Raw genomic sequence first — 23,945 nt, 5'->3', positions numbered from 1 at the left:
TAGGCTGGGGCTTTGGCCTCTTCCTTTCCTCCCCCTTAAAGGACCAGTCTAGTCTACATAAAACAGGTGTTGCTTTTACTACCATAATGATGACCTTTATCTACCTCAGAAAGAAGGCCAAACCAGGAAGGTTAATCTCTTTACCATTTTCCCACTGGCCAAGGAAATTGATAAAGGAGACTGGGCTCACATGGAAAGATTCAACTCCAGAAAGCCTGAGCCCAAAGAGGCAGGAGGGCTCAGATCTCTCTATCTGGCTCTGACTCCACTTCAGGAAATCTCTAAAGCAAAGCTAGGATATGGTGTATATCTGGAGTCTTCCCTAAATGTGAGTGATAGGGTCCCTTCTAGAAAAGGTATGGAATAGACAAAAGAATTGTATGCAGGGCAGCCTGTATTTTCTTTACCTTTCAAACTTTGTAAAGGAGCAAAAGCATGTATGAACAATCACAGAAAACATAGATCATCCCAAATAATCCATTATATTCGTTCCACCCTCCCAAATCCAGAAAGTAAAGATAAGTTTGAGGGCAACTAGGTGGGGCAGTGGATGGAGTGCTGGGCCTGTAGTCAGGAAGACTAATCTTCCTGAGTTCAAATGAGGCCTCAAATGCTTACTAGATGTGTGACTTTGTGCAAGTCCCTTAACCCTGTTTGCAGCAGTTTCCTCATATGTAAAATGAGTAGAAGAAGGAACTGGCAAACCGCTCCAGTATCTTTGCCAAGAAAATTCCAAATGGAATCACGAAGATTCAGACAAGGCTAAAAGACTGAACAACAACAAATATAACTTTGTGGGACTTCTGAAAAGACCCCAGCTTAAGGAACCTAGTGAGACAATTCCTTTCTCGATATTTTGAATGCTTCTCGGATTTGCATCATCTGGGCAGCTGACAAAGGCCAGCTCTCCCTTCCAGCCAGGGCACAGCTTTCTCTAGTCCTTTAGGTGCAGGATAATACTCTTGGTAAACATATTCTCTTAGAGAATCATATTGTTAAGGACCAAAAATGTTCCCCCACTGGGGAGCTGGCATGCAGTTCAAGAACTCAGGAGCTCTTGAACACACGACATAACCACCAAAGCTAGAAATATACACTTCGTAGGATCAGTAGTTGCCAACCTCGGTCAAGGAATCAAACAGAAAGTTAGAAGAGGGTGGCCAAGGACTCAAAGTTCAGTCTCAGATCTTCATCAACCAACATATAAGCCAATGGTCAATCGATTGTGTTACCGACCACAATTGCTCCTAAGGTGGAGAATGGGGAAGGGGAGAGAGATATCCCCTCTCCTTGACCAGAAATAAAAGGGAAAGGAAATCAGGACACACCAGAGAGATTTGTCCAAAAACAGTCACTTCCATGGTTCTTATAGAATACAGAAAAAAGAATTTGTTCTACAAAAGTCTGTTCTCCCCACAGAAGACAGTACTCTGTCACCAATTAGCTTTGAAGCAACCCTATCCCTCACTTCTAGTCACTGGGGGGCCAATCAAAACTTTCCCATGTCATTCTAGCAAGTTCAAGATTTCTTAACAAGGAGCCTGAGTATGTATGTCTAGCTCCATGGCAGGTGCCCCAATTAAAAACAATCTGGGGTCTCCTCATCACCCCTGCGACACTAATGTTCACAGAATCACAAATCGTTAGAGCTAAAAGGGACATTTAGGTCTAGTCCTATCTCTTCCTTTTCCTGTTGAGGCTATGTGAATTAAAGGGAGTTGCCTAAGCTCATCCAGGTAGGAGCAGATGTCAGGAGCAGAACCCCCTCCAGTGATTTGTTCCTTACCCAGCAAGTAGCATTGAAGGGATTTCTTGCCTGAGGAAGAAATTGCCTCTTGGTCAGTTCAATCAATACACCAATCAGCAAATATTTATGGCAGGCACTGTACTAGTAATGGGGAAGAAATGAAACAATCCTTACCTGCAATAAACTGTCACTCTATTGGGCAAGACAAGTCATATAAACATGCACAGCATAAATATAAACTTAATAAAGGCAAACATATAAACATATATACATATATACATACGTGTAGTAAATACAAAGTATTTTGGGGAGGGAGGGCAACTATCAGTTGGGGAGATCAAGAAAGACTTCATATAGAAGATGGTAAGTTGCATTTTAAAGGAGGAGAGGGAATTTTTGAGGCAAAGGAAAGAGGAGGATGCATTTCAGGTATAGGGGACAGCTAGTGCACAGGCATAAAGACAATAAAGGGGGGTGTTTGGGGGGAGGAAAAGAAAGAATGCCAATTTGGCTAGATTTCTGAGATGGAGAAATAATATCTAACCATGATACAAAGATAGGTTAGGGTTGGGTTGTGAAGGGACTTTAAAACCTCATTAGAGGTGTTCATATTTTACCTTGGAGGCAATAAGAGTTGGTTGATTAGAAGAGTCATGGGCTCAGATTTGTATTTAAAGAAAATAACTTTGGTAGCAGTGTGTAGGATGGACTGGAATGGTGAGAGATGGAGGCAGGGAGATGATTTAGGAGATTGATGTAACAATCTAAATGAGAGACAATGAGGGCTTGAACCAGGCTGTGTAAAGAGAGGCAGGGTAAGATTCGGCAACTGATTGGTTATGTGGCTGACAGGGTGAGAAGCTGTAATAGTAATTAAGGTGGGACTTTTTGCTGTTGACCTTTAATGATTCTGGCCTTTGTTTGAATGGGGCAGATAAAGTAGGATGTTTTTTGTATTTCTCAGCACTGAGACAATTGGGAGCCATTGATTTGTATCTGATGTGATATTGGGGTTGGGGAACTTATCTACACCCAGCCTGGGTGAGGTCGGGGCCCCTGGGCCCTGAACAGGATATATAAGTGCAAAGGTTAGCATTCTCTCTGGGAGCTCTGAGCCACAAAAGGAGTGGCGTGTGACTCTGGGCCAGCCATTCTAATGAGCTCCCCAGCTGTACACCCAGATGTTGATAACTACGAATCGTATTTGGTCTGTCATTCAGGGTGCTGGCTTTTCCCCCTGAACCAGGTGGATGTTATTTGTGCGCTGGATTAAAGTAAGATTGTTAACCCCTTAACGTTGCTTTCCTTGATAAAGCAGACGAAAAGGACCTGGGCTTGCAGTGTTCTGTGAGCTGGTTGTTGTTGGCTTTACATCCTCACAGCAGCTGCTAGCCAGATTGTTGATACAGAAGTGCAGGCTGATTCTGGCATTATGAATCTGAGGTACTGCAAGTCTTGCCATTTCTGGTATCTTGATTTGTCAGTGGAAAGAATGCCAGATTAGAAGAGAGTAGACCTAACTTTAAATCCTGATTCTGCCGCTTACTATAGAAGTGGACCAAGCATTGAACCTCTGTCATTTCCAATTTACTCATTTGCAAAATGAAGGGGGCAGATTAGACAGCCTCTAAACTCTAAGTCTAAGGTCCTATGTTCATATTCTGCTTGCCTAGTTCCTGACCCACTGTTTCTTTACCTTGACCTCTGGTACCTCTAGTATACTTCCTGATTTCTCCATATTCACTCAATGGCTTTTGAACCCCAGATACATCTTGATTACTGGCTTCCAGGTAATTTTAGTGTCTAGCTCTCTCCCAGGCCTAGGCCCTATGTTTTTGTAACTGTTCTTATCTTTTTCTTTGTTTCTCCCCCAGTCTTTGTTTTCACCCCTATCTCAGAGACCCATGATAGATCATGGCCCTCACAGAATAGAGACTGCCAAAAGCTTCTGAAAATCTTTTGTGTGCTACAATGCAACGGTCAATAGCAATAAATAATAGCTCATATTAATATAGCATAGGAATGGAATGCTGCATGTTACATGTTGCTCTGTAACATGTCTGGGGGCTTGGGAAGTCCTATCCAATCACTGGGCACAGACAATTCAGTGGATTTATGATGGAACTTCATCTTTGTCTCTGGTACCTCCATTTTCCCTTCAACATGTTTGCTCAGTGAGCTACCATGATAGATCTGTCTGTGATTTTGGTATGCTCTTCTCCCAGCCTTTTACCCTTTTGAAATTTATCTGTTCTATATCTCATTCTTTTAGGGCCCTAGGTTTAAAGTATCTAACCTATATGATCAAGAGATGCTAAAGTATAGCTAGCACCTAATTACTATGAATAATAAATCCTACTAAGAGATCATAGTTTTGGAATTCTTGCTACATATTTCCACTGGGCTGGAACCAGTTACCATATTTTACATAATTATAAGTTTTAATAGCACGAATTTGAATCATGAGACCATTTTACAAGATTTATTATTCTTATGAATTGGGGCCTAGCTGTGCTTCTCAGATAAGATGTATGTTTGTTGTAATTGGGCTTTCTGGAGGCAATGCACCCTACTTTCCCCACCTTTGTTTGGTAAGCCACTAGTAACTCTTATGGTGGGAATCATGGGCTAGGTTATATGGGAAATAGTTGGAACCCCTCAGATCACATCCTCTACCACTTTGAAGCATCAGACTGATTCCCATTTAATAAATTTTTACAGCCAGTGTTTCTGATACAAACCTCATTTCTCAAATATATAGGGAACTAAGTCAAATTTATAAAAATACAAGTTATTCTTCAATTGATAAATGGTCAAAGGATATGAACAGGCAGTTTTCAGAAGAAGAATTCAAAGTTTTCATAGTCACATGAAAACATACTCTAAATCGCTATTGATCAGAGAAATGCAAATTAAAGTCACTCTGAGATACCACCTTACACCTATCAGTCTGGCCAACATGACAGAAAATGACAAATGCTGGAGAGGATGTGGAAAAATAGGAACACTAATGCATTATTGGTGGAGTTGTAAACTGATCCAACCACTCTGGAGAACAATTTAGAACTATGACCAAAGGGGCTATAAAACTTTGCATACTTTTTAACCCAGCAATACTACTGCAAGTCTATATCTCAAGAGATCAAAGAAAAGGGAAAAGGACCTATTTGTACAAAAAATATTCACAGCAACTCTTTTTGTGGTGGTAAAGAACTGGAAATTAAGTGTATCCCCATCAATTGGGGAATGATTGAACAAATTGTGGTATATGATTATGATGGAATACTATTGTGCTATAAGAAATGATAAGCAGGGTGGTTTCAGAAAAAACCTGGAAAGACTTATATAAATGCATTCAAAGTGAAGTATGCATAACCTGAAGAGCATTGTACACAGTAATAGCAATATCGTAAAGATGATCAACTGTGAAAGACTTAGCTACTCTGATCAAGACAACAATCTAAGACAATTCCAAAGGACCCATGATGAAAAACCCTATCCGTCTCCAGAGAGAGAACCAATCAACTCTAAAAACAAATGGAAGCATACATTTTTAAAGCTTTTTTTTCTTTTTTCTTGTGTGTGTGTGTGTGTGTGTGTGTGTGTGTGTGTGTGTGTTTATGTGTGTTTTCTTTTGCAACATGGTTAATATGGAAATGTTTTGCATGACTTCATATATGTAATCCGTATCATATTGCTTGCCTTCTCAAGGGATGGGGAAAGGGCAGCAGGGAGAAAGACACTCTGGAAACCAAAACTTTAGAAAATGAATGTTAATTTAAAAATGTAATTGGGAAATATTTAACAAAATAAAAATATATTTTAAAAAATCATGCTGGCCTTCACTGACAGGATCCAGTCATAGCAACATAGGATTGAAGCCTCATAATCATAATGGCTAACACTTATATAGCATTTACTACATGCCAACACTGAGATAAGGGTGGTACAATTACTATCTTGTATGATCCTCACATGTGAGAAGGAGGGAGATGGTATTATTATCCCCATTTTATAGTTGAGGAAACTGAGGCAAACAGAGGTCACATGACTTATCCAGAATCATAAGGCAGTTAAGTGTATAAGGCCAAATTTGAATTCAAGTAGTCCCAATTCCAGCCCTAGCACTCTATCTGCTGTACCACCTAGGGACCACAGAAGCTATGTAACTGTAATGGCAAGCAAAGTGGGACTTCTTGTTCTGTTCTTTTTTCTTTTGGAGTTCTAGTTCTTCTCAGCACTAAGGCAATCAAATGCCTTTGATTGAGACTTGCCTTTGTTCGAATCAAGAGTCTTTGACTGAATCAAGAGTCTTTGATGACCTGCTTAAGTCACAAGAAAGCCTAAGTCATATGAGTTTGAGTCACATGGTTGTGATGCCCTTTGTGGGCTGACCTTGAAGAAGTGTATATATATTCTGAGGTTAGCATTTTGCTTTGGGGGCTCACTCATTGGAAAAGTGTTTGTGTGGAGACTCCGGGTAGCCATTAAGGAGCCCCCGTCCCAGCTTTGAAAACCCAGATGTTGGTGCTTCTCTCTCTGGTAACTATGTATGTACTTCTATGTACAGATGGTGGGAAGCCCTGTCTGCTGATTTGTGTTATTTGCTCTGTTTGTGTAATTTCTGTTTTTTTTCTCTGAAGTTCAGGGTGCTGACTTTTCCCCCTGAACTAAGTGAATGATATATGTATGTTTAATTAAAGTAAGATTGTTAACCCCTTAAAGTTGCTTTCCTTAGAAAAGCAAATCAAAGAACCTGTGCTAACAGCCCTCCTGTGTGCTAGTGTTATTGGCCTTACACCTCCACAGCAGTTGCAAGCAGCATTGTTGCTACAGTAACAAAGCCCCTCATTTTATAGATGGGGAAACTGAGGTCCAGGGGAGTTAAGTGACTTAAGGTCACACAAGTAGTGGTTATTAGAGGTAAGATTTGAACTCAGATTCTCTGACACCAGAGTCAGTATTCTTTGGTGAATGTTGGTGGGAGAATATTTAGTTGACATTAGGATATAGAAAGAATCTACCACAGCCTTCATTCTACAGCCCATCAGCACTCTGGCTTTCTACTTATTTTATATCACTCTGTCTTTTGATGTTTTTAATTGTTGATGTAATTAATTGTTCAACAGTCAAGTCTCTGCAACCATTGGGACATTATTTGTGTTCTGTTCTCTTTCAAAGAATTAATACGCAGGCAGTGCCTGTACCTTCTAGTTCTTTTGCATCCCCCTACTGTGCCTGACACAGTGTTCTGTACTAAGTAAGGCCACACTGCTTCTCATTATCCACTGAAGGAGGAAAAAGACTTGAATTTACTTGCTTTAGCCCTAGAACCTGACCACATTCCAAAAACAACCTAGATATGTTCCCCTTTGAATATTCTTGCTAGAAAGTAGACTATTAATTGAAGGTTTAATTGAAACAGCCGCATTGACTTGAAACCATAAGGCATGCACTAGGCAAAGCTCCAGACTAGAGGACTCAAAATAGGCACAGTACGAGGACAGCGTCAAAAGAGACTTTCTGGCTGCTTCACTGGGAGGAAGTTTTCCTCTAAAACTGAGTGTGTGGCCCAGCAGGCAAGGTATGCTCACAGGCTTTCGTATTTCGGTGCTGTCATCAGTCTTGATATCAAAGTCTTGAGTCCAAGGCTTTGGTTAGACTCTACATTGCTGCAGGAACCAAGCCTTTAGCAGATGGATAGTGAGTCAGGCAACTGAGGGGAGAGCAGGGAGGCAGGGGACATTGCCAGCAGATGGTAAAAAAGAGAAGGTCCCCTATGATTGGCTTGTAAACTAACCTCCATCCTCTCTAAAGCACATCTCTTCCCCTTTGTACACTCCTCCTCACCCTTAGATTAGATATCCCCTTTTTGTGACTCCTTTTCCCTTTAAAAATTCTTGTTCTTGATTATTTTTTTAAATTTTATTTTATTTTAGACTCAAGGGCCAGAACACAAATACAGAATGGAGAAAAGGAACAAAACATATCATAAACTTAAATATAAAGTAAGACAGGAAAAAAAGCATGTCATGTGCATGGCAAAACATAAGAGAGGATTCAAAATCGTGATCATTCTTAAACTTGATTTTACCTTTATGGACATTTCAGGGAAGGTTTTGCCTGGTCCCAGCATCCCCTGAGCTGCCACACTGCTCCAAGGCTGGTCATGGTTGGTAGTGATCTTGAGACCTGAACCCTGGCCAGATTGTGAATGCACTCCCTTCCTGCATTGATACCATGTCCCTTCCTCCATCTGCCTTCCTCCCCTCCCCCAGCTTCTCTCTTCTACCAAACAGGTGGCCTATACCCTCCTGTTTTTGCCTTCCTTCTATGAAAACCAGCTGCCACTGCTTTAATTTATACTCCTCTCAGAGGAATTTACATATTAAAATGCAAATGTGGAGAAATAATGAATCAAATTCTTCAGAAGCAGAGGGTAGAATGAACTGGGTCAGGCAATGTTTGGTTACATTAGATTGTAAACTGCTAATAAGACAGGCCGGGACTCCATCTACGTACAGGACCTAGCAAAGCAGCTGGCCCAAAGAGGTTTAATAAATCCTCTGAGGTGGCTGGATTCTTTTTAGATGGGAGTCAATCCAGAATTCCTACTTTCTACATCACAAGATATTTTCATAATATCCTACCTGGTATTTCGTTTCCAAAATAACTTCCTTGACATTTTTTGAAAGAAGCCATATTCTTTCCTCCCCCCATGCCTGAACTCTATAAAGACCCAATTCTGTTTCCATAAAGGAAGATAGTTATCAAGGATGAAACAGAACTTCTTGTCTCATTTGACTCCCCCTAAAACTGACAAAGAATTCAGAGCTTCCTACATACCCAAAGAACCATAGAATGATAGAGTTAGAAGAAAGCCTTACAAATTACTGAATCGTCTATGCTGAAGTGGGCATGATGGATGTGGAGCATTACATATGCTAGGTTGATGGGTTTGATTACTTTGACTGTAGTGGTTCTTCTTCTTTGTTATAAGAGGTTTCTTGCTGATTAGGAGAGGGGAGGGGATATAGTCAGGAGTAGAGGTGATGTAAAAAAAAGGATAGCAATAAGCATTTATAATTCAACAAAAAAATCTTCAGTTCAATTCCTTATCTTATTTTGTTGTTGTTCAGTCATTTCAGTTGAGTCTGACTCTTCCTGACCCCACTGGGGTTTTCTTGACAAAGATACCAGAGTAGTTTGCCATTTCCTTTTCCAGCTCATTTTCCAGATGTGGAAACTGAGGCAAACAGGTTGTCCAGGATCAAATAACTAGTGTCTGAGGCTGGATTTGAACTCAGGTCTTCCTGACTCCAGGCCTTGCATCACCAAGCTGCCTCCTTATCTAACTGATATGAAAAATAATGATAACATTGGCATTTACACAGTGCTTTAAGGTTTTCAAAGCACTTAACAAATATCTCATTTTATCTTCAAAACAATAAAGGAAGGTAGGTGTTATTATTTTCATCCCTGTTTTACAGATGAGGAAGCCAAGGCATACCTAAGTTGAGTAACTTGCTCATAGTCACAGCTAATAAGTGTCTGAAGCTGGATTTGGACTGAGATTTTCCTGATTCTAGGTCCAGTGTGCTATCAACTGTTCCACTTTATTGCCTCTAGGCAGTGACATGGAGGAATTAGAAATATTTTGTTTTCACTAAGTACCTGCTTCACAAGGTGGATATTACAATAAAATGACATAATATATGTGTAATGGGGACTTGGATGCTTTGAGATGATGTAGAAACCTCTTTAGAAACCCCTTTGTTTTCTTAGTCCTATGACAGTGGCAAGAGAGAATGAGGTTAAAAAGGAGAGAAAGATTCTAGCTTTTTTCCTTTGATTCACTTATGTCACTCTTCGTTATGAGGGCATGGGGAGGGAAGACACCTTTTTTCCCAACCTTGGCAACACAGTGGCCATAGGCCATATGGTATCGAGACCTGGAATTCAGTTAGAACCATCTCTTAGAGGCCAGCCTTGGATCAAGACAATCTTGTGAGTTTGAGAGCTCCAGAGATTCTTGGTTCCTTGACTGAGGCTGACTGGTAGCAGGGTGAGTTTCTGCTTTGGAGGGGATGACCATCAAAGAGGAAGGTGCTTATATACTCCCCTCCCCTCCCCTCCCCTTCCTCTCTCTCTCTCCCTCCCTCCCTCCCTCTCTCTCTCTCTCTCTCTCTCTCTCTCTCTCTCTCTCTCTCTCTCTCTCTATCTCTGCCTCTTTCTCTTCTCTTCTCTCTCTCCTTTCTCTCTTCTCTCTCTTCTCTTCTCTTCTCTTCTCTTCTCTTCTCTTCTCTTCTCTTCTCTTCTCTTCTCTTCTCCTCTCTTCTCTTCTCCTCTTTCCTCTCCCCTCTTCCCTCTCCCCTCTATATCTCTGTCTTTGTCTTTCTGTCTCTTTGACTTTCCCTCTCTCTGTCTCTGTCCCTCTCTCTCTCCACTTCCTCCCTTCTCTCTTCTGTATCTATTAGGTCTCTGTTTCTCTCCCTTCCCCCTACTCCCGGACAGGTCTTTATTCATGGTGCCATCTTCCCTTTCTCTTCTTGATCTTTTTAGTGAAAGGAGATTGTATGGCACTCAGAGGCTAATGGGACAAAATAAAAAAATTTTTTCTCTGTTCTTTTAGAAGAAAGCACTAAAACTAATAAATGAAATCAAGCAATCTTGGTACCTGGTACATACATTATCATAACTTATGTCAGATGGAAGAGCATGATATAAGATTGACAATTGAAACTTAAAGCTGTATGATTATTTAGAAATAAATGGACATCATCATTATTATTAACTCTTGTGAGTTTTTAATGAATGGTGCCTATATTTTTATTTCATTGGCAATTATAGATTTTGAAATGAGGAATTCTGACTTGATGATCTCAGGTCCCTTCTGGCTCTATGAAATGAACCTGGGAGAAGAGAAAGGAGGTCCAGTTAAGCTTAGCAGAAGAACTATTTTTATTCAAGATAGCTTTCATGAGTAACCAGGATTCCTGGACCTAGAACAGACACTCAAATCCACATTTAGAGGCTCAGAATTTGCCCTGGTTTATCTGGGTGGGGACAATTCTTCTACCTGTTTGGAATCTGATAGTAATAGCCAAGTCAAACAGGGCCAGGTTCTCTTTCCCCACTTTTTCTTTTTGAGGAAGCAGAATTAGCAGACTCCAACTCATCAGGCCTCTAGAATATGACACTGTAACAACAAGGCTACTAGTAGCTGCTGTGGAGGTGTAAGGCCAACAACACCAGCACACAGGAGGGCTGCTAGCACAAGTTCTTTGATCTGCTTTTCTAAGGAAAGCAACTTTAACGGGTTTACAATCTCACTTTAATTAAACGTACACATATCAGTCAGTTAGATGAGGGGGAAAAGTCAGCACCTTGAACTTCAGGGAAAACACAAACTGAAGTTACAAGCAGAAATTATATAAATAGAGCAAATTACACAAATCAGCAGACAGGGATTCTGTCTGTCCATAGCAATACATACATAGCTACCGACATCTGGGTTTTCAAAGCTGGAGGGCCCAGTGTCTTATCTGGCAAAATCACAGGAATGCTCTTCCAGTGAATAATTCCCAAAACAAAATGCTAACCTTTGAGTATATATACACTTCTGCAGGGTCAGCCCACAGAGGGCATCACAACCATGTGACTCAAATTCACATGACTTAAGCTTTTTTGTGACTTAAGCAGGTCATCAGAGACTCTTGATTCAATCAAAGACTCTTGATTCAACGAAAGACTCTTGATTGAAACAAAGGCAAGACTCAATCAAAGGCACTTGATTGCCTCAGTGCTGAGAAGCATTCCAAAAGAAAAAAACAGCAAAAAGTCCCACTTTACTTGCCATTATAGACACTTAGAAAAAACCTGGAAAGAAGCTTCTATTTATTGGAGTCCACTGAAGTAGTGGGGATTCAATAGTTGTTTAGTCTTGGACTTCATCAGGTGAGATTTCTTGAGGACAAATTTCACTGAGGATTCTTGGTGAGTTTTCTGGCCACTTCCTCCTCATGAAAAGGTAAGTTGGCTACTCTTAGCTTCTAGTAGTTACATTTATGTTGGGCCTTACTTGACCTCCTTTCTCTGCTCACAGTTCATTGCATAATTGTTATCAGAGAGCTGGAAGGGACCTGACACCATCTAGTCCAACCCTTCATTTCATAGTCTAGGATTATCAATAAAATAACAATAAAATAAGGTGGCTTTTGAATTGTGGGTAAGATTTGGCTAACTGAAGAGGAGGGGAATTATCATACCAGGCAACGGGAGCAAAAGTATGAAGTTGGGGATTATATTTGATTATATTTTTGGGGAGATAATGAGGAAACCATCTTGGGTAGAGTGAAATAGTGTGTGTGTGTGTGTGTGTGTGTGTGTGTGTGTGTCTTGTGTTTCACAAATATTAGCTATCATCATCATCATCATTATTTGATTATCATATTTCCCTATTCTATGTGTCTTGCCCTGGGCTAGGACTTAGAGGGAAATGAAATGTGAAATAACAGGATGTCCCTTCCCAGAGCTTATTTAGGTGCAGAGACAAGATGATATCGTTAAATAATAGTAATTGCAAATACTGTGGAAATGCACGCTCAAGACAACAAACATTATCGATGTTTAGAGCATGGCAAGATTGACGTGGACTGCAGCGACTCTATGAAATCTGGTCTGATATTATGAATAAGCATAACTAACACTTTAAGGTTCATAGAGTGATATATAGACAGATATAGAGATGGTAGAGATAAAGATATATGTATGGGTGTGTGTGTGTGTGTGTGTGTGTGTGTGAAAGAGGAGAGAGGGAGGGAGGGAGGGAAGGAGAGAGAGTGAGAGAGAATATGCTTAAAAATACATGGCTAAGAGGCAATATGACATGGTGGCTAAAGTAAAGTAAAATTCAAGATAATGCAAAAGAGGGGCAGCTAGGTGGCACAATGATTAGCAAAAAAGGAAAAGAGTCTATATGTTCTAAAATGTTTGTAGCAACTCTCTTTGTGTTGGCAAAGAACTGGAAATTGCACAGGTGCCCATCGATTGGCGAATGGCTGAAAAAGTTACAGTGTATGTTGTGATGGAATACTACTGTGCTGTAAGAAATGGTGAGCAGGATGATCTTAGAAAAACATGGATGGACTTGCATGAAATAAGGAAGAGCGAAATGAACAGAACCAAGGGAACATTGTATATAATAGCAATGTTGTTTTAAGAACAACTTTAATGCATAAGTCATTATGACTACAATAAATACCCAAATTAACTACAAAGGACCCATGAAGGAAGACACTATCTGCATTCAGGGAAAGAACTAATAAATAGAAGTATGTATAGGATAATTATATATGTGTATATATGCATGTATGCATGTATTATATGTGTCTTCATATATGTAGTTTCTTAGGTTGGGGGAATGACGTGATTAGATGGGTATATTTTTTAGTAAATTTTTTATTCATTTTAGGCTTAAATACAAAAATGAGAAAAGAAAAAAAAAACATTTCCAGGTATACAACAGAACATGAGAGGATTCAATATAAAACAATAAATTTGCATTTCAAGAAAGCCTATATAATAAATACCATACATTGTTTTTAAAGCTATCCAGATTTTCTTTGTTTCCTTCTAGGTTTTCTTTGTTTTCTGCTGTGCCTTTTTACTTTTTTTTCTCTTACCCTCTCCCAGATTCGTACTTTAAGAAAATCACTTTGGTAGCTGAGTGGAGGATGGATTGGAATGGACAGAAATGAGTCAGGGGGAATAACCAGCAGGCTATTCATTACAGGACTCCAAGGAGTCAGGAAAGTGAGGCAGAGAGAGAGAGGGAGAGAGAGGGGGAGAGAGAGAGAGAGAGAGAGAGAGAGAGAGAGAGAGAGAGAGAGAGAGAGAGAGAGAGAGAGAGATGGAGACACAAACAGATAATAGATGGTAGATCAGACTAATGTAGAAATATGTTTACTATAATTGTACATTTATAGTCTACATCAGATTGCATGCCATCTTGGGTAAGGGGGAAAGGAAAGAGGGGGAGAAAATTTAAAACTCAAAATCTTATAAAGGTGAATCTTGAAAAGTAAGTAAGTAAAGTAAAACTAACTCAATAAATAAATATTTTTAAAAATGAGATTGTCAATAACTGCTGTACCTATTCCATAGGGCTGTTGTGAGGATCAAATGAGACAGAGTGTGCAAAGCTTTGCACATTTTCAAGTGCTGTATAAATGTTAATTCAAAAACAATATCCCTATACATTGTACACGTGTGTTAAGGGTCCTGCATTCTTTTTGGACCAGACTTGGGATTTCACTTCCATAGGGAGTCCTAGGGAGGCGCTCCCTCCAAATCAACATAGAACAGTACTTTCTCTGCAACTTCTAGTCTTCAAATAGGGTCACTGAGAAGTTAAATGACTTGTCCAAGGTTGCACAGCCATTATGTATAATGGGCAGCATTTGAACCCAGTTCTTCTTGGCTCCTAGGACAACTATCCACTATGCCACAGCAATAATAGGGTATTTTAGAGCAGTTTTAGTTCTTTGTAGGGGGCGGGAGGGGAGTGGGGTATCCAGAGTCTTGTGAAGTTAGTTTATTAAGGTGACAGAGGTGAATATTGAACAGTCTAGGAATGCAAAAGGAGGAAAGGGGAGAATCGTTGTTACTATTAATAATAACTAGCATTTATATAGCACTTACTATATGTAATGTGGCAAGTGCTTTACAATTATTACCTCACTTGCTCCTCGCAACAATAGGTACTATTATTATCTTCATTTTACAGATGAGGAAACTGAGACAAGTGAGGGTTAAGTAACTTGAACAGGGTCACACAGCTAGCTGCTCAGTGTCTGAAACTGAATTAGAACTCAGGTCTTTCTGACTCCAGGCTCACTGCACCATCAACCACCCTTATTAGAGAACAGAGGCAGCAAGGAGTTACTCACAGACTAAGACCACTAAGTTGGTGACTGGGCAGAAAGACTGTAGAATGCTACCACAGAGATCATGAACAACCACTTAAGAGGTGACTTCAATGACCATTTCTTTCATTTTGCCTCCACATGGAATCGGGGTAAGGAAGACCTCATGAATGCAAATGCACACGTTTTATAAAATTTCTTACTGCATGAGGGTTGAGGATAGAGCAAAGTACTGACTAGGCATCAGATGTATTTTATTATTGCAATTGGAGTCCTGGGAGGAAGAGCACCTAGCCTACCTCTTAAAACCTTTCTGAGAACTATCTAGCTAGTATTTGCTTCTTTGCTATTTGGGGATCAAGACAGAAAACTAAAGATAAGTTGCTGGTGGCACTGATGTTATGGATGGTGATACCACTGCATAAACTAGGAGAAACAGATGGGAATGGGCTTCATTGGTTTAACCTCTACAAGAATCATGGGGCCAGGAAGAGAGCTTGTGGGAGGGGATCAATATTTGACGAATGAAAAGAGCCACACTTGTTAAGGAAGGACATTTATTTTCCCGTGACATAGCTGAATAAATCACTTGTGGGATCTAGCATTTTTCAAGACTAAGTCTTTGGAGGGAAAAATAGCAATAAACCACAACACTTGTTACTCTTTTCCGAACATTGATGCCATGAAGTTCCCTTCTATATTATGTAAATTGAGGACAAAAAAAAATCCACAGGGAGACGAAAACATAATTACCTAAGTAGATCTTCCGAGGAAAGCAAACCTTTCTGAATGGATCCTTTAAGTTACCCAAGGGCTTAAGGGCTATTTTGGTGATTGCTAATTCCACCTTCCTCCGTACCATTGTTTTCTTTTCAGATACTTGTTCTGTCACATTGTTTCTACCTCCATATCTTAGGAGAGGTAGAGTGGGAAGCCCCTCCCCCTTTCCCCTTCCTCCCCACCCCAGCAGAATGGAAATTTCTGGATGGCAGCAATTGTATTGTTTTGTCTTTGTGTCTCCATAGTTGTTGTAACACCTCGCAAACAGTAGAGACTTTAGAAATATAGAATTTAATTGAGATAGGGATGGTTGCATTTGCTTTACTTTAGCAGAAGCTCTGGTAAAAGGCTTAATGCGGGAATATTACTTAAAATGAGGATTTGAAATCATCTGTGTCTTTCAATTACACATGTATTCACATATACATGTATGTGTGTGTGTGTGTGCGTGTGTGTGGGCAGAGAGGACTTCCAGAGCAGGTGACATGAGTTAGACCTTTTTACACATTTTTCTTACACACGTACCTCACTATTATTATGGTCTAAGTTTAAGCTTACTCTTCCCATGGATGCTATGTGTATTTGTGGGAAGGAGTGAACCAGGTCCTTAGAAGGTTTTGTATTAACTGTCTTTACCATGTTACTGAGAGTAGTAGCAGCTTTCCTCTGCCACTCCAACCCGCCAATTCAAACAGAAGTTGGAAAATGCTGCTATCATTATTCTCATTATTTCTTCTCCTCCTCCTTTTTTTTTTCCTTAAAGCTGGGACAATTTACTTTTTGCCCTGCATAGTTTTCATTTTTGATTTCCTGAAATGTAGCTCTGGAAAAACAGGCTTTAAATGGAGCTACTTGACTACTCTTTAAACCCAAATCCTTCTGATTTTCACAAAATGGCTAATAATAGCCCCAGCCCAAGCCTCTGTGGCTCCTTGCTTAGGTTTGATGGCTCAGTGAATGTAAATAGCCATTGTTTTCTGTTCTGGCCAGAAACTCTGAGGGCCTTCCCCTTCCAGATTGATATCTTTGTGGTGGTAAATTGGGCCATCTTTTGTCTTAATTCTTACCTAGCCCATAGTCATTGAATGAGAATGGCCTCAGACAAACTGAGACCTCAGAAAGACCTTAATTTAGAAAGACCAAGGTCACCCACTGCATGCTGGGCCATTGCCAGTCTTCTTAATCTTTGTCTTGCGCTGGACTCTGATGACTCTGGAGGAGAGAGCCAGGTTGGTGACTTTGTACAGCTCTGCCTCACTCAAATCCAATTCACAAACAAGTCAAGACACCACCCTTGTGACATCATTGGTCTTCTTTGTGAATGAAGGATAAAAAATATGTGAGCATACATATGCATACATATATAATTATTAATTGGATATATAAATATATTGTATGTATGTTTGTACACACATGCATGTGCATGCACACACGCACACGCACACACACACACACACACACACACACACACACACACCCTGATGGGAGCAGATAGAATTGCTGCACCCTTTCCTCATCTGCACAGGGCTAGGGGTGGGGGGGGTGGCACTGGAATCTAGGAGACTATTTCCTTCTGTACATGAAAAGGTATGTGACCTATCATGGTTTTTTTGTTGTATTAAATTAAACTCCATCAATGAATATATCTTGCTATTAGCCTTTGCTTACAAAGGACCTAAATACTCCTAGAAACCAAACAACCTACAAGCATTTATTAAATACTTAATATGTACCTGGTACTATATGTACTACGTTTTGAGGATGCTGAGAAAAAGTAAAAATAATCCCTGAACCCAATAAACTTACATTCTAAAGGAAAGGTAGGAATCTGTCAAATTTAGATGTACCTAGGACTTCCCTGGGTGAGGGAAGGTGCAAGGCCAAAGAGGAATATTATCGAAAGGCCTACAAAGAACAGTGTATGAACTCAGTTTCAGTAATGGGTCACGTGTACTCTATAGGTACCCTTTCTTTCTCTTTAATTTTTTTTTTATTGAAGGGGGAAGGTAAGACAATTGGGGTTAAGTGAATTGCCCAGGGTTACATAGCTACTAAATATTTGATGCAGGATTTGAACTCAGGTCCTCCTGACTCCAGGGCTGGTGCTCTGCTCACCATGCCACCTAGCTGCTCCTATTTTTTTTTTAAGAATTGACTATATATCCCGTATGGTTTTAGATGCTATAAAATGGTGTAGTCATTGGACTGAAGAATCCTTGGTGGTCTTGAAATAACTCATAGTTTAATAATGACTCATTGACTTTTAAAAGGTGGATAAAAATGAAATTCCAATTGATCCTGTTGAAACATAGATGTAAAATGGGAAAAAAAAGTTGTAATTTTTCTTTCTAGTTAATGATTGAATGTCCACTGAATGGGTCATTTCTTGGTCACTGTAACATTTACGTAGATGTCAGAATAATTGAACTTGGTTATGAAATTTTAATATAATTCTGTCATTTGAAATAATTTGTGTTTTCCTTTGCAGTGAGAATGTGAGCTAATTAACAGCAGCTAGGTGACAAAGGTGGATAGTATGCAGGACTTCCAGTCAGGAAGACCTGATTTCAAAACCTGCATCAAATATTTAGTAGCTGTGTGACCCTGGGCAAGTCACTTCACCTGTCTGTGCCTCAGTTTCTTCATCTATAAAGTAGGGATTATAATAGCATCTACCCCACAGAGCTGTTGTGGGGATCAAATAAATTTTTGCAAAACTTTAAGCACTATACAAATGCTATTATTATTATCATTATTATTTCATTAGGAATAGAGACTGTCTCTGGCTTTATTGTTATCATCACCATGAGAACAGATAATATTCACATAGCACTTGCTAAATGCTAGGCACTTTTAAGTGCTCTACAATTATCTTATTTGATTCTCACAATAACCTTGGGAAATAGATGCTTTATTACCCCATTTTAGAGATGAGGAGACTGAGGCAAATAGCAGTGAAGTGGCTTGCTCAGGGTCATACAGCTAGTAAGTGTCAGAGACTAGATTTGAACTTAGATTTCCCTGACTCCAGACCTGGCACTCTTAACTATTGTGCCACCTAGCTGCGCCATCATCATCATCAAACACCCCATCACAGAATGTCACTGTGAAGCACCTTATGAATCATTTCAGATAATATTTTCCTTTATACAGGAGAAAATCATGGCTATGAACATGCCTAAGTTGTATGAGGTTTTAATTTAGGCCAGATATGGTCCCTATTCTTCCTCCCCTGCCCCCAGCAATTTATGATATAATTGTGGACTTAACAGGTCAAATTAAATTCTTTTTAATATTCAACTTCCATCTTCATATGATTTCAGGCTATAGAATTGGAAGGAGCTATAGAAATCATTTAGTCTAACTACCTCCTTTTATATATAAAGAAACTGAAGCTAAGAGGGAGGATGCGATTCGTCCAAGTTTAGGAAATTTTAGCAGGAACTCAAACCCAGGTCTTCTGGTTTCAAAATCCAGTTTTTTTTTAATCACATTATATGCTCACAGATCTTTATCTCTACAGAGCCTAACCCACGGTTCCCTATTTCATCCCTCAAGAGGTCCCTCCTGGATACTATCCCTTCCCCTCCCACTGTCCTGTTAACATCTTCTCCCAGATCTGGTATTCCTTCCCTCACAGATCTGCCTCTTTCCACTGCCCCCATCTCTTATTTCATGATTTTGCCTGGGTCCCCCTGCTACCCATTGCTCAGTATTCAGCCTCCAGTGGCATGACTGAAAGTGGATCTGGTTGAGGATGAAGAGGACTGGACATGGTTGATGTCTTGAGGTTAGTATAGGAAAGGGTCGCCATGAGGAGAGCCTCATATCCCTTGCTGGACACATCTCTAATGGTATTATATGAATCTGATTCCTTGATGGTAAACAAAGTGTCTTTCCTGATTTCCCTGTGTCATCTACGTACTCACTGGCTTCTTTAAAAGGTAGATTATTATGTGGTCAATTAATTGCACATTAAAGCACATGTGAAATATGAAAAACAAAATATAGCTTTTATTTCTATTTGAATCTTGATTATCCTGCTGTGCAAATCTTTCTTTGGTCATCTTTATACTTGTGTAGATTTCAGAACAATTGTTACTTGCTCTGTCAAAGTCTGATTGTTGTAAACTGTAGAGCTCATCATTTCTACTAGCCTTGAAAAGTCTGTACTGCACATCTGTGTTGGGTCACAGCGATTAGAAATAATTACTTCATCTGGCTGATGTGGGGGAGGAGGGAAAACACTTCAGAAAACCAGTGAAAGAAGAAGCAGCATGATGCAATGGAAAATTACTGGAGCAAGAGTCAGAAGACCTGAATTCTAGTTCTGATTCACAAGTCATGTCATCATTCTAGGCCATACCTGAAAAATGAATACACTGTACTAAGTCAGTTCTTAAGATCTTTTCTGGCTTTAAAATTTTAGGCTGTAAATTTCTCCTATAGCATTGTATTGCTATTGTTCAGTCATCTTGGACTCTTCATGACCCCATCTGGGCTTTTCTTGGCAAAGATTACTGGACTGGTTTGAGCTTTCTTTCTTCAGCTCATTTTCCCGATGAGGAAACTAAGGCAAACAGGGTTAAGTGACTTGCCCAGGGTCACACAGCTATTACTAGTGTATGAGATTAGATTTGAACTCATGAAGATGGGTACTTGACACCAGGCTGAGCACACTAGCCACTCCTCCCCCTAGTGGCCTATGCGTGTATAGCATTGTAGGTGATAACTTAATCAAATCCTCTGAGATTGGGTTTCCAAGGACAACTTTTGATAATCAACTTTAGGAAGAGTTTGTGTTACTTTTTTTTACCTAAAAGAATATAAGATCCTTGAGGGCAGCGATTAATTTTCATTTTTTTCATACCCAGGGCTTAGTGCAGTGCTTTGCATATAGTAAACACTCGTTGGATCGCATTGCATCAGTGACCACAATAGGAATTGTCCCATGAAATTGTTATTTCTTTGATCATGACCAGATGGAAAGGATCTCTGTACAAGAATATTTATGCCAGCATTTTTTGTTGTGGCAAGGAACTTAACTAAAGACAGGTAACTATCAATTAGGGAAAGGCTGAACAAATTGTGGCATAGGAATACTAGAGAATTTTATGGTGCTGTAAGAAATGAGAAAAATAACATATTCAGAAAGACATATATGAACTGTTGGAGCATCATGTGAGCAGTACCTGAGAAAATTTTATTATTGTAATTATCACAATAATATGAAGGGAAAGACCTTGGAATTTTGACTAAAATATCAATCAATCATTAATTCAAAAGATGGATGATGAGGCATGTTTTCTACTTCTTAGAAGTGAAGAAACTGACTAGATAGTGGTATTCTGGGAAATATTTAACAACCAGCTCTCTGGAAAAAAAAGTACCTACAACACCCTTTTTGATTTAATTTATGTTATTAACAATTTCTTCACCATTTTCTTAAATCTGGACAATAAACAAAACAATAAATCCAACCCTGTTTTGCTGCATTTACAATTTCCAAGGTGAAAATTGACTGAACATTTACAAATCAGTTCAAGCTAGCTCCAGCACACTCCGGGACTAGAGGTACAGAACCAGATGTTCAGTCTCAGGTGTGACCACCATCTTGATTTTTGTGGCTTGGCTTTATGTATTTATTATAGGAGGGGGCTTCAGATTTGGGGAGGGGGAGATGGAGTGTGGATTAATGGGCACTGAGGAAAGGGGAGGTCAGAATAGAGCAATTTGCTATTCCACGATGAAGTAAATATGTGTCTATGTACACATATCTGCATATATTTTTAAAATCCACAAAATACTGTGTGCGGTAAAAGTTCTCAGTTTCTACCCTTTTCTTCATGGTGTCTTGACATGTTTGTGATTCTTGAATTTGCAATGAGACATACACACATACACAATGCCTGTGTGTATGTATGTATATATGTATGTACATACCTACGTATACATGCACACGCATAAGTATGTATGTGTGTATGTGTCTTTAAGATTGTAAGTTCTTTGTTGGCCAGGACCATGTCTTTTCCTTTTCTAATTCCCCTAGTCTTGTGCTCTAGTATGAGACAGACAGCATGGAATAGAGAGTGGGTAGAGGGTCAGCCTTGGAGTCTAGAAGACTTGGTTCCAGTCTTCCTTTTTACATGTGATGGCTAATGTCCAAGACTGCTAGTGTCCTCTGCTGAAGAAATCACAGATCCACACCAAAAAGAAAAAAAAAATTTGCCTTAGGAGACTGCACAATGATTTGCACACAAGGGTTCTCATAAATTTTCTTGTCTTGTTCTGGACTTCAGTCAGAAACTTTTAAAAATTACTGGAGATTTTCTAGTCAGCTGCAGAAGGATTTATATTTTATTGCAAATGAAACTTTTATTGACCAGTACACTTGGAGGGTTGAAGGTTCCAGGTTCTGGATAACTGCAGATTTCGTTTCTGTTTCTTTCTTTCTTTTTTTTTTATTTTACTGAAAATCTTTCTAAGACACTAGTCCAGTTTTGTGCCTAAGGAAGTAGGACACAAGGAAAATTATGGAATTTTTATTTGAGGATTGAAAATCTTTCAGTGTTTGAGAGTTGTTATTTAGAATATCTCCTCCACTTCACAAAACATTCATTGATTGCCTACAGCATAGCAGCATTGTATTAGCTGCTAAGGGGGCTACAAAGGAAGTATAAGGTATGGTCACTACCTTTGGGTTTTTTTTTTAACAGCCTTATTTAGGAGACAAGATAGAATCATAAGAATGGTGAAATCACTGTGCAAATGGAATAATTAAATAACAATGAATAAATGCCTATTCAGTTCAACACACATTTATTAATTATTAAGAAATAAACAATATAGTTAATATTTGTTGATTTAATTTGTAAAAATCCATGATTCATACAATAAGTGCTATAGATAATCAGGGAATTAAGTGAAGAGTTTGCTTTCTTGTTATTTCCTGTCTCATAAAGTAGAATTACTGCCCTCTACCTTGTCCAACATTAATTAGATTACATTTAGCCTCTGCTTATCATACATACACATAAAAATCTATGCATATAAATGTATATACATGCATATATAATACATGTACATACATACATGTGCATTTGTAAATATGTATGTATGCACTCCACCTTGCATCTGCCTGCTGCTCTGCCTGATTTCAACCCAAGATGACCTTCTCAGGTTGAGCTCATCACTTTCAGAACTCACCACCATGTAGCTAACTCAAACCTTGATTCATTCCATCTCCCTTAGTTTCCTCTCCCCTTTGTTTGGAGGGCTGGAGGGCAGAGTATCAAACACCTACCAAGACTACTTTATAGAGGGCAGAAACTAGATTCTCAGATCACTTTAGCTTGCATTTCTTGCCCTGCCTGGTTTCAACTCCATGAAACAAGATGGAGGCCCCCACCCGCTGGTGTCCCTTGGTGACTCATCTGTCCCCCACCCATTTCATGCCTCCTTTTGTATGTTGTTTTCTGCCTTAAATTGTAAGCTTGTTCAGGGCTGGGACTATCTTTCTTTTCATTAATTACATACCCAGTGCTTAGCACAGTGCCTGCCACATCGTAGGTGCTTAATAAATGTTTATTGGATGCATGTGTATTTATAAAGAGGCCATCTAGTCCAATCCTTCATTTTATACATCCAATCCAATAAATAATTATTAAATTCTTGCTGTGTTCTGGGTGAAGTGACATCCCTTAGGTCACAAACAGTACAGTGGACCTTGGACCTGGTCCCAGGTCTTCTAATGCCAAGGTTAGTGAGTTTTCTTTCTCATCATATTGTCCTCGTCTAGGCCAGTAATCATATTTAGAAGGCCAATGATATAGATTTGAACTTCTTTGGAGTCAATGTAATATACACCATCCCCTAGCTCAGACAAATATTCATTAATTTTTTTAGCACCACTTATTTTTGCAGTTAGTAGTCCTTTAATTTTATGGAATTTTGGTTCTTCACTTTTATAGAATTTCCTGTCTCTGGTTCTATCTGTACATGTTGTTTTAAAATGACTTCATTTCTTTATTTTTTAAAAAGTGCAGTGGGGCAGGGGTGGAAGAGTTGTTTTTCTCCCTATGTCAGTTGATATAATCACAGAAAGTGAGGAACAGATAATGTATTAAATGATGTCTGAAGATATTTCTAGGATGTATTGGTATTCTGTTATCCCCTTTCAATGTATAAACAACTTTTCAGATGAAACCAGGAAGGCGACTTGCCATTGGTTGGCAAAGGATTGGCCATGCCCCTGGTAGTCTTTTGAAAACTTAACTTGTCACCACTGGGGCACTGGAAGCAGGAAACTTTGTGGAGTGGGACCCTTGTGTCTCTATCATAGGTTAGTGGTAGGGAAGGGGAGTGGAGGGGGATGGGAAGGAGAAGGAATGGATTTCCCTCATATCCCTTTCATTTCCCATTCATCCCTCAGGGTCCATGGCATCTTACATAGAACTACTTGCCTAGGGGGAAGACAACGAGCTCCAATATGG

The sequence above is a fragment of the Trichosurus vulpecula genome, chromosome 2 (assembly GCF_011100635.1).
Source record: "Trichosurus vulpecula isolate mTriVul1 chromosome 2, mTriVul1.pri, whole genome shotgun sequence".
Classification (NCBI taxonomy): Eukaryota; Metazoa; Chordata; class Mammalia; order Diprotodontia; family Phalangeridae; genus Trichosurus; species Trichosurus vulpecula.
This window is presented reverse-complemented; position numbering follows the sequence as displayed.